This window comes from Melozone crissalis, unplaced genomic scaffold, assembly GCF_028551555.1.
Source record: "Melozone crissalis strain CALT ecotype California unplaced genomic scaffold, PUWL_Pcris_2 ptg000023l_1, whole genome shotgun sequence".
Taxonomy (NCBI): domain Eukaryota; kingdom Metazoa; phylum Chordata; class Aves; order Passeriformes; family Passerellidae; genus Melozone; species Melozone crissalis.
The window spans coordinates 32,530,425-32,542,797 of NW_026535801.1; positions in this window are offsets into that span (position 1 = coordinate 32,530,425).

Genomic DNA, 12,373 nt, shown 5'->3' on the forward strand with positions numbered 1-12,373 from the left:
GATGTGGACATGCTGCAGTGAGTCCAAAGAAGGGTCACAGAGATGCTCAGAAGGATGGAGCCCCTCTCCTATTAAGAGAGAGGCTCCATCCAGGCTGAGAGTGTTGGGGTTGCTCAGCCTGGAAAAGGCACTGGGAAGATCTCAGAGCAACTTCCAGTACATGAAAAGAGCTGGAGAGGGACTTTTTACAAGGACTGTAGTGGTAGGACAATGAGGAATTGTCCTTACAGTGACAGAGGGCAGGTTTATATCAGATATAAGGAGGAAATTCTTCACTATGAGGGTGGTGAGGCACTGGCACAGATTGCCCAGCAAACCTGTGGATGATCATCCCTGGAAGTATTCAGGATCTTGTTGGACCAGGTTTAGAGCAACGTGATCTAGTGGAAGGTGCCCCTGACCATGGTGGGAGTTGGAATGAGATGATCTTTGAGGTCCCTTCCAACACAAAGCACTCTGTAGCTCTATGAGCTATTAGTGCTTGCACAAGATCTGAAGTTGGTATCAAGCTCCTTCAGTGGTGGACATGATTCTTGAAGCCTACATCCCATGGGGAGCTCTTAGGACATTTTCCCCAAAGACTACAATACTAAAGGAAATGCACGTGTTGCCACAACCAAGGCTTTAGAGAGACTCACTGAAAATCTGAGAACCTGGAAAAAGGATAGGAGGAATTTCTGTGTCAGTACCTTAAATGCCAGGAAAAATTTCAAAATGCTTAGGCCCCAGAGTATGTAAAGGCCTTTGGAAATGTGTTGGAAGAAGCTCCCACGTCACTGACATACTTTCAGAAGCTTTTTACTTTCAGTTCAGTGACAGTTCACTTAGATGAAGATGAGAAGCTGCTTAATCCACTGTAGGTCTGCATAGGAAACCTATGCAGTACCTAAGCAGTAAATTCAAATTTGAAAATAGCATTTTCTCCCATGACGATGTTGACAAAAGCTAACTCTAATCAGTGACGGTAAACTTACAGATAACAAATTGGTGTGTTTTAATTCCTGGTGTTTGACATTTCTTATCAAAGCTGCCACTGCCTTTCCCACCTCTCAAGAGAGCTGGTATGGCTGGCCTACTTCTTCCATCATCGGAAAAAATGTGTTTCCCCTGAATCTAAACCTGCTTCTATTTATGGGTGTGATGTTACAAGGTCATAGTCAAAGCATAGTTCTTAACAATAAAAAGCAAAATAATCCAAAACAAAAATAAAAAGCAAAATAAACAACCAAAAAATTATTATACTGTCAAAGAGCATGTTTTCCTGGGGTTTGATGTGGTTTTGTTAAACACATGTTTGTAGAGTCATCAACATTTTCTCCTTTACAATCACAGAAGAAATCAAATATGTGCAGTGACTGCGGCATCTTATATTACTGTACATTTGCTTCATAGCAAATGTGATTTTAGAAGAAAACGAAAGCTTGATGCAGTGTTTAAATCTTATTAGTCCTGCATCTCCTCAGCCCACAGGAGTATTGATGCTGTAGGCGACAGCCTTCCTCTCCTGCTGTCTCTCAGTTTTGGTTTCTTGCCACAGCAGGCAATTCTCTGTGTTAGTTTTATTTAGACTGCTCTGATTGAAATGATCTGGGGTTCTCTGTACCCCTCTGCCCAGCTCAGGCATTAGGAACACAAACACTGCCCCAAGCTCCCTGGTGTCCATCTGTCATGGGCAGATGTCAACCCTGGACAGGGCCACGGGACAGGGACAGTCCACCCCAGCTTCCATCACCTGTGGGATGTTCCTACTACAAAGTCACCTCTACAATTCCCTCACAGCTTTCATCCTTCTTTACTCTTACATGGATCAAATGCTGAAGTCCCCCTCAAAAAGCATCCAACCTTTGCAGCTTTTACAAGTCCCTACAGTGGTTCAGAAACCCCACAGCTGCTCCCTGCTCGCCTCTGAAGGATCCTGGGCCCTGGCCAAGATTGTCCCCAAGTTTTTTTTTTTATATCTCTGTGCTGATTTCTCCGTGGCTGGAAAGAGTCACTCATCTCCTCAAAGCATTTAGCAAGCTGAGAATGAAAAGTGAAACCTAAGTGCCAAGAGCTGCTCTCTGAGGAGAACTGCGTGAACGTCCGTCTGTCCGTCCATCCATCCATCCATCCATCCATCCATCCATCCATCCATCCATCCATCCATCCATCCATCCCCACTGCGCTCATGAGGACCGCACCACTCAGAACCGGGAACCCGACCCGTTCCGGGGGCTCTGTGCCCGGTTTGTGCCAGGGACAGCGAGTTTCCCGCAGCCGCACGGATGTGTCCAGCAGCCCGGGAAGGACAGCGCTTCCCGCGGGCAGCCCGCACCGCAGCCCGCCGGACCTGCACCCCACCGAGCTCTGGGTGACCGCCCGGACCGAGACACCGCGGCCCCCGCAGACATCTCTGCCCGGCACCGGCCCCAGCCCCAACACCAGCCCTCGCACCGAGAGGTCCGAGAGCGCCCTGGGACCCTGCCCGAGGCGGAGCGGGCCGCGGGCAGCCCCGCTCCCAGCCCCGCCGCTGGGATCCCGGGCCGGAGTGCGGCGCAACGGGGCCGGCACCAGCGCTCCGCGGCGGGGGAGCCCCCGCTGGCCCGGGACATTCCCCCCGGGTAGAGCAACCCCGGCGGCGCCGAGCCGAGCCGAGCCGAGCCTCCCCCGCCCTGCCCGCCCGGAGCGGGCGGTTCGAGCCCCGCTCCGGCTGCTCGCCGCGCTGGCGGTGCCCGAGCCCCGCCGTGCCCGTCCCCCCGCGCTCCTCACCTCAGCGCGGCGGCGGGAGGGCGAGCGGCGCCGTCCGGCAGCGCGGAGCCGAGCCGTGATGTCAGGCCGCGGGCTCCGCCCTCTGCCCATGTGCCCGCCGGGGCCGCGGGCACCGCTCGGCTCCGTTCGGCTCGGCACGGCCCAGCACGGCTGGGCACGGCCCGGCCCGGCTCGGCTCGGCACAGCCCGGGTCAGCGCCCAGCCCGGCTCAGCCCGCTCAGGGTGAGGGACCCCCAGCCCCGTCCCCGCACGGCTGCCCGGCCGTCACTGCCGTGCCCCGGTTAAACACACGCGGGCAGGAGGGCATCGCTGCCGGGGCAGCCGGCCCGCGGTGTCCATTACAGGCAGGAGTCGAAGGCAGACCTGAATTCTCTATTTATAAACGCATTTCAGAGCCGGCCGCTGTCTCATTTTAATGGGCGGGTGCGGCTTGTTGCGCCTCTGCCCCTGCTATCAGGGGCCGCGCACTTGTTCTGGAAAGCCGTGCCGGCGGGCGTGGAGCAGATAATGAAAGGTTCTGCACCCAAAAAGCTGTCCTGCTGCGAACACCCCAACACTGCCGCACGGCCCCGCTCCCATGGAGAGTCTGCAGGCAAAAGCACTGGGGTAAACCCACGGGGACTTGAAAACAAATCACTGTGGAGCTTTGGTTTGCTCACTCAGTATAGAGGAGAGCAGCACGGAGAGAAGGGACCCGAAGGGGTTGTCTCATCCACCCCAGCCGTGGGGAGGCGGGTGCAGTCTGTGTTTGAAGCAGGATGTGCAGCCCCTCTGAACCCAGCCTGAAGTGTTTCACCGCCCTTGCAGTCAGGAGGGTTTAATCTTTGCCGACGGCCATCCCCTCTGTGTCCTCCTTGCACCTCGGATATTCTTCCTGGGATGAAACAAGCCCCATTTTTCCCCTCTCCCGGGCAGGCTGTGATTTCAACTATCTCAGCCCATTCTCACTGCTGTCCTGTGCAGATGTTCCCCCTCTCCAGTCTCTGTGCTGCCTGCAAATGGGTCCAGATGCCAGCCAGGACTGCCCCAGCTTGCAAGGGTACTCACCACCTCTCACATTCATGGGATGGGAGATACAGAAACCTGCAGATATGGGGAGGCTTCAGCAAAGATTTGGGATTGCTGGGGAAAGTTCCCGTTAGTGACTCCCAGTGGCTGGATGCTGGATAAGACAGAGCTCCAGAGGCTCGGATGCTCAAGCAGCAAACTTTGAGGTGCTGTGAGTTCCCTGGGTGCTGGACAATACTGGAGAGGTGTGAAAACCTATTGGCATGGTTAGGAGAAGGAGGATCATTGGGATAGCTGTACTTCATCACCCCTCTGCAAAGGCCATCTGTGACAAAATGCATCTGGTAGAATGAGATTACTCCCTAGCCCCTTCCTGCCTGTATGGCCCCTGCCTCCTCATGCCCATCATGGTGATAATTTATATGCCACGATCAGCTCTTTGTGGAGACTGAAGGACAGAAATCATTGAATTCTCCTGCACCTGCTATATCTTGTTACCTGCTCTCCCACATTATGTAAAGGGCATATTTTGCCTTTAAATTTATTTGCAGAATCCATAGTCATTGCCTTGTTTGCCTTGGTCATTACAATTCATCTTACTGATTCCTCTTTGCTCTCTCAGATCTCTGCACTATGTGGGTCTCCCCCTGTTTCTGTGTCCCTACATGGGGCAAGGCTGCTGCCAGGGCAGTGTGATCATTTCCCTGAGTAATGACCAACTGACCAACCCTCTGGAAGTGCTGAAATCTGCTTCTCCTTTTTTTAGATTGCACTTCCTTTTTTGTAAATTAGCAAACTTTTCACCGTAACACCCTCTGCTTTCCCACCTTTATGTCACAGAGAAGAACGAATACCAATTTTATACCTGTTTTCATCTTCTCAAGCCTCCACCTGTTTGCTGGACAGTTTGAGTCCTGCAGCCCCATTTTTTCTGCAGCCATCTCAGTAGGCAGCTAGGGCCTCCCCAGCTCCCAGACCCTGACTGGCTTTGTTGGTTGCTCAAAAGATTTCCTTGGTATCATGGTATCATGAGAGATCTGATGTGGGCTTGCAAGCTGGCTTAATTTCTCTTCTACCCAGAGAGACCTAATGTGTCAGGATTGTGCTGAACTTGGCCAGTGTTTCTGGGTGTACTTCTGGGTTTTTTCCTCTTTTTCCTTGCTGGTCCTGAGCAAGGACTTTTCTCTGTCACCTGGACTGTTCTTCTCCCAGCAGTCCTCTTTCCTGGCCCATCACTTGCTGGTCAGAGCTGCAGCTCTCTGGCAGCACCATCTGTGTCCCTGTGCCCAGCTGCCTGTGTCCTGCTGTCCCCTTAGCCCTGATGCCACCTGCACCCCCTCCTCCCTGTCCTTCCCCTCCATGGGGACAGAGAGCTGCCTTGGATCTGCTCAAGGCTGGGGCTGCCAGGCTGCCCCAGTGCCCGTGTGCTGGCACAGCATGGCACCGGTGAGCAGATGAACCTCGACAGCTCCCGGCTGCCCAGCCAGGGATCCATGGGGAGTCCCCACCTCCCACACTGTTTTGGGGGACAGTGTGGAGGGGTGCACCAGGCCAGCTCAGCTCCTGCCCACACCCAGTCAATAATGGGGTGACCCAAGGCTTTACTGCAGTAGGACACAAAGGCAGTGGTCCCTGAGCCTCCCTCCTGTGCCCCCTGTCCCCTGCCAGCTCCCTTGGGTTCATCATGTGCCAGCCCAAGGGCTGCTGTGCACCCAGAGGCCACAGGGATGCAGCAGTGCTGGGCAGCAGTGGCTGCACCTGAGCAGGTGCTGTGACAAAAGCAGAGTTTGGGGACACTGCCTCACCTGCCACTCGCAATGTCATAGCCAGGGAATGGCTCAGCTTCCCCCTGAAATCCAGGGGCAAAAAAGGCAAACTTACCACTGGAAAACCAGACCTATTTGGTGGGGCAGTCAGTACACGTGGCTCCTCCTCTGCGGTCCCAAAGCTGTGGTTTGGGCTGGAATCTGCTGTCCTGGTACCGTTTGGGTTGGGAAATTGGGTTATCGGCACAACAGGGTTCTGTCTGCTCTGGACTGGCACATGGCCCGGGGTGCCCAAAATGCCAAGCTCAGAAAGGAGAGCTGAGAGGCTGGAACACGTGCAGTGTACATGTACAGCAGAGGTGCAGTGTGGAGATAACATGGTTAATTATTGCCAGAGAGTGAGTTTGGCACGGTTGTGAAACAGAGAGCTCGTGTAGGGGAATGATCTGGGGGCTGCAAAGGTGGCATGTGGGCAGCTGTGATGGCTCTGCGAAGTCAGAGCTGGGCACACAGTGTCTTTGTTGGGTGAAGAAGTGGTAGCTCATGCTGTCACTCGACTTCTGTGGGGTTACCCAGAAGGACTGGGAGTGATGCTGACACCTGACAGCTCTGGCTGAATCCTCATGGAAGTGCCAGGAGGGAGCAGGCAGAGGGAAGCAGCCTGGGGGCATGACAAAGCACTGCTGTGTCCCTCCCAGACTATCCCAGGTGAGGAGTGATGGGCTGGACCCCCACAGCCCAGTCTCCCAGCTGAGAGCTGTGTGGGAGCAGTAGTGGCTGTGTGGCGCAGAGTCTGGTCTGTAGCACACCAGTAACACCATCAGTTGCATGTCTCCTGCTGGATATCCAGAAATGTCAATGAAATGCCTGGGTTTTTTGGACTGGGCTTTTGAGATGAGCTGTGGCCGAGTGTGGGTGACTGCAGAGCCGTGGCACACACTTCAGCCCAGCATCCTCCCTGCCCCGGTGCTCAGCGGGATGTCCGGGCTGGGAATGCCCATCCAGGGCTGGTGCACCCCTGGGCTACGCTGGATGCAGCTCCTGGATGGCCCCGTTATCCCCCTCCCTCCTGGGGTCTGGCAGCGCCCCTGGGGGAGCACAGTTAACGTGGCGCTACCAGAAAACAGCTTCCTGCTACTAATCAGCTCCCGGCAGGTTCTCGCCTTCTCAACTGCCTGGCTTTTCGGGGAAAAGTGTCATTTATCGGCCCTTCACGGAGGAAACCTGTTAGAGATGCTCCCCGCTGGGGCTCGTCTCCGCCTGTCATGCAGGCGCCACCTAGTAGGAAAAGGAGAAAACGGACCGAAACTCGAGGAAGTTGGATTTAGAAATTCAGTTTCTCTCTGGGAAAACTGTTTCATCCAACACAAAGATGCTCTGGGGCTCGGCTCTAGGGCTGAGCCTGTGGTTTGGGTACTTGCACCAGAATTCTCTGCCAGGAAATGATGAAGTGTGGAAATGCCCCAAACTGGAGCACAGCTTGTCCAGCATGGGTCTGGATTTATTTGATCTAAAAATAGACTTTGACATATAGAATAATTTCCAGGCAGCTCCTTGATAACATTGTTGGGGCTGGATTTGATTAATTAGCTGTATGGGTTAATTGCATTATGCTGCCTTCTGCTCTGGTGGGTGACAGATGCTCCTGTTTTGAGCACTGAGGTCATCCCATCAGCTGGAGGCTTTACTTGCAGCTGGAAACCTCTCTCTGCCATCCCTGCATGTACAGTTCACATTCATGGAGGCATTCATGGTTTTACTACAAATCCCATTCTGCTGCTGTCATCTTCTAAGAGTCACGTGGATTTTCAGTGTGATTTCCCAGCCCTAGAAAACCTCCTAAAATCAACCCATCCCAGGGTGGAATAAAAGGGACCTATAATAATATTTTCCTTTGTAGAGGGAAAAAAAAAAATCATGATTTTGTACCAATCCTGCGATTTTTGACCCCTGTCCCATGTGGGGAGGTGATAAATGCTGGTGTCTGTTATCTGCTGAATTCCTGCAGGCAGGCAGTGTGTTCCCTGCCAGGGATACAAGCTGCACACCCCCGTGCAGCAGCTCTCTCCTGATATGTGCATGATGTGGTGAGTCCTGCTTGAGGGATATCACCCTCTGGTCTTTCCCCTTCATCCCCCAAAATATCAAGAACCAGAGGCCAGGGATGCTGCAGTGTCACCCAGGTCCTGGGGGTTCACCCTGCCAAGGACTGCACAAGCATCATTGCCCTAGAGCACATCAAGCACCTTTGCCTAGAGCACAACCTTAATTCATCTCCACTTCCACAGATAAAAGCCTGGATTAATTAAAGAAGAGAATAGAAAGCACTTTGATTTCCAGAACACCGGAAACTCCTAATTATCATGGCTCCCAAAAGCACTGCTATAATTAAGGGGCTCTCGCTGTTGCCACTGCAGACCCAGTTTTTGCAGGGATTTACAAGTGGCACCTACATTTTTTTTTGCTTTTGGTGAAGTACAGCAACTGAAGGCATGAATTCTGGCTCCAGGTGCATCCCTTAAATCAGCCAGAACACCACTGAAACAGCATCTAATTCCCTCATGGATTTCTTATTAGAAAACCAGAGTCCCCAAAGGCAGTGTGTTACAGACAGCGTCTGCTCTCCAATTATAGTCTGATTATACTAAATAATAAAACTGGGGGCCTTTTTTTCTTTGCCTGCTGTCTTTCTGTCTTCAAAATACACTTGGGTGTTGTTTCTGGCTTTTTTACCATAACCAGCATTTATTAGTATTTTATTAATATTTAAAAAAGGCAGTGGAAACGGAATTTCTCACCTGATCTCTGGTCCTCTGGTTCCTGTAACCTTTCCAGAAGCACTGAAAGCATCATGATGACACTGATGGTGAAACAGCCAGACTTTGCTATAGCATGAAAGCAGCAAAACACCCCTAAAGCAATAACTGAGTAAATCCCACAGGAGCATTTTCCCTGCAAATGCCAGGTCTCATGCTGCTGGGCAGGTCAGGAGTGCCTTTTGCCTTCTTGTGCCAGAGAACTGGCCAGGTAAAGATGTAGCTGATAATACACATCACCTCCATGTGCACAGGTTTATCCTTGGGCTGCTGCTGCTTTCCTGTCTTTATCCTGAAATGAGATAGGTTTGGATTAGACATTAGGAAGAAATTCTTTTCTGTGAGGGTTTTGAGGCACTGGAACAGATTGCCTGGAGAAGCTGTAGATGTTCCAACACTGGAGGTGTTCAAGGCAGGCTGGATGGGGCTCTGAGCCAGCTGGTCTAGTGGAAAGTGCCCCTGCCCATGGCAGATGGGTTAGAACAATATCATTTTTAAAGTCCCATCCAACCCAAACCATTCTGTGATTTTCTCTTCTATCACCTCTTCACTAAGTGTTGTCAGAACTCTGCCTACTGCCAACAGTTTTCTCGATGAGTGTCAGCTTCACCACCAGGGTGGTTCTCCTGCTCCCTGGGTGTTTCACAGATGTGCATGAAACTGTCCTAAAAATTCTCCTTCCTTCTCCTGTCTGTTGAATGGCCCTGGTTTTGCCCAGGTCTCCCCATCCTGTCTAGGATGTGCTGTCTGACTGCAGAATCCGCATGGGACTGCAGAGCTGCTGCATGGCTTGCAGGAGGGGTGGGTTTGGCTCCAGCATCAGGGCAGTGAGCTGTGCTGGGTGTCTGGGGTGCTGAGCTGCAATGCCCTGAATATCAGACACGAAATCAGCAGTCTGGCTTGCTCTGAGCTCTCCCAGGTACTTGTAACCTGTGTTTAACACCGTGCTTTCCATGGAACTTCTCCCTTTGGAAGGGGTCAATGCATAAAGGCTGTGTTTGAAGGGATACTTAAAAAAGCAGAGGGATGTTCCTGGATCTCTAACCACAAGGTTTTCCACCTCCACCTGCTGATGCAGGAGCCTGTCCCAGGCTTGCCACCCTGTTACTCTGAGTTTCCTCCCTGACCATAGGGAGCAGAAAAATCCTGACATCAAGCAGAGGCAGGTGGCCTGTAAAAAACATGTTTTCCCTCCCAGCAGTGTTGTTTCAGTAGCCATCACTCGTGTATGGGCAGTGAAAATATGATCTGACCAAACCATGGCTCTGTTCTGATCCCATGGCTGGAAATTGGTTTTGTTAAGCAAAATGTTACCAGCTTGGGGAAAAAAAATAAAAAAGGGAAGTAAAAGGAACAAATGCAAAATTTGCCTGTATTAGAGATGCAGGGAAGCATTGGAAGTTAGGGAGATCACAGACAATTGAATTTAATTGAAAAATATGATTAACTAGAATGAGACTTGAATATGAAGATCTAATTTGAATTAAAGAAACAAGCTGATTGCCTGAAGAAAAAAGTTGGAGGATTAAAATTATTTTGTATAATATGGGTTCCAGTATAATGGGTTTCAGCACTGCTTATATAGGATAGCTCATAAAAAAATCCCCAACTCCACCCTCAAAGTGGTTTTACCATCAAAATTACAGGGTTTTTTTTGAGATGGTCACAGGGAAATGGGGCTCTTACTTGATCTCATGGGCTTAGGGGAGATTTGAGCTATGGATGGTAAATTTTGATCCAAGACTTAGAGCTTGCCAGCATCATCTCAGGTCTGGTAGCAAGGCTTACAGCTCCCTCCTTACAGGGAGGGGAACAAAACACAAACCCTGGGAGCAAACCAGGGGCCAGTGACAGGTGCACCCTTTCCTCAGGAAGGGCAGTGGGAGGAACATTTCCAGGACTGTCAAAGCCTGGTGCAAGTGGCTCTGAGCAGAAGCCCAGGGGCAGGCAGTGCTGGCAGCTCATTCTCACTGCTCATGTCCAGGCTCTGCTCCCACACCAACTCCTGGAAGCAAAATCAGCAAGAAAATAGTTTTAGGGAAAATAAATAGTCTGTATTCACAGCACAAACAGGAAAATTATATACCAGCAAGTAGCACAAATGGGAAAAATAAGAGCTTAATTTACAGTAATTTTGTGGAGTTATAAGCATCTTCATTCCAAGGGAGTTCTCCTCAAAGCAGCAAAATGGTTTAGTGCATCCCCCTGCAGCTTTTTTAATTTCCACTTGGCTGCTGCACCCTCTGCCACAGCATTTCCAGCCACCAGCATCCTCCTCCTCGCTGAGCAGTGCCACTGGCCATGGTGACACCGCTATGGCCGTGTCCCCCTTGTGCCCACAGGCAGGCAGGGTCTGTCCTCTGTGGGATGGGGCATCTGGGAGCCCATGGGAGGCCCCTGCCTCCTGCCTGGCTCTGTGCTGGGAGCAGCTGGGCGTGCTGGGCGCTGTGGATGAGCCAGCAAAGGTCACTCCCCTGTCACCCTGTGGCATGGCTGGCCAGGACAGAGCTGCGGGCACACTGGCTGGCACAGAGCCCATCCTGGGGGTTATCAGAGCCCTCATCCTGGGGGTGGGCATGGGGATGGGGGACAGGGAGGGGATTCAGGAGGATGGAGAATTTGTTGGACTCTTTCCAGATGATAATTTTGACATTTTGTTGTCTCTTGAGGATATTGAAGTAGGAATAAATGCAGCGTCAGTGCTCATTTGTACTGACTGTCACTGCCAGACTGGGGGGCTGACCTGAGCGTGCTTTTAATGCATATTTAATGTGTACAGTGGTCTCTTGGCCCCATCTTTGGCTGCTGCACACCTGCACTTTGACACCACACACCTGAGCCCATCAGAGTGCGCCCACTGCCTGCCCTTCCTCACCCATCCCTGCCGTGTGCCTCATTCCCAGCCTCCCTCACCTCCCCCAGTCCTGCCCCACAGCATCTGCTCCATGCCAAGGAAACACTGACAGGGATTTAATTCCTCCAGTGCTCCATGGAAGAACATGAGCAGGGTAGTGCACATCCTGCAGGCTGGTCTGGTAGCACATCCCAGAGCAGGTGATAACCTGCCCCACACCCCAGGGATTACCCCAGATATCCTCTGCCCTAATATTGTGTGAGGATCTCATTTCTGAACAAAATCCAGCTGTGGTTTCATTAGAGAGGCTCCTGCTCCTTGTGCTGAATATTTAATTTAGCACAAGTGTGTGCGTGTTGAGTTCAGGGTGTTGATTAAGCATGACTTGAGATAGAGGGAAATTAGTAATATGGGAAAGTACAGTCAGTATTTCATGGCAAAGAGTAATTGAGCTAACAGTTGACATATGGAGTTGTGTGGGCAAACTAATTAAATTTTACATCTTCCCAAGCATTTGTGAGTTTTATAAGTGTTTGATTTATATATTAATTAAACCTCAGAGTGAAATAAAGAGGACACAACTATTTATACTGCAAATGTGTCCATCAAGAGGAAGGGCTTTCATGTATTTTCAAGCAGATGCTGACATACCTCTGTGAGCCCCCAGCTCAGCTCAGTGGTGACATCCCCTATGGTGTCTCTTCCTCCTCTTCATTATCAGGAAAAAGCTCTCTGCTTCTTGGTATCTCCCTGATGGCTGCAGACCACAGCTTTCCCACTGATCTGGATGCTTTGCAAATAGCTAGTGAGAAAGCTAACACATGATTTAAATATTTTTCTGACCCATTAGTAAGGCACCAGATGTAGTTATGGCATGTCCTGGGATGATCTTGCTGAGGTTTTTTGGAGTTGTCTTATTTGCATTATTTCATATTTAAACTTGCACTGTGTTTATTTGCAGGTGGACAGAAGGACATGTGGAGCATTCATGGTGGTCAGCATCATTTTCAGCCTGGCTGATGCTCTGTGGAAAGGAGTTCCTGAAGTTATAGGATCAGTTGTGCTCCTGGGATCTTGGGCATGGGGCTGGGAGAAGATGGTATTTGGGTTCAGTGACAGTGAGGAGCCCTAAAATGTGCAGCCCTGGCCCTGATTTTTCTTTTAGGCTGTAGTGCACTCCC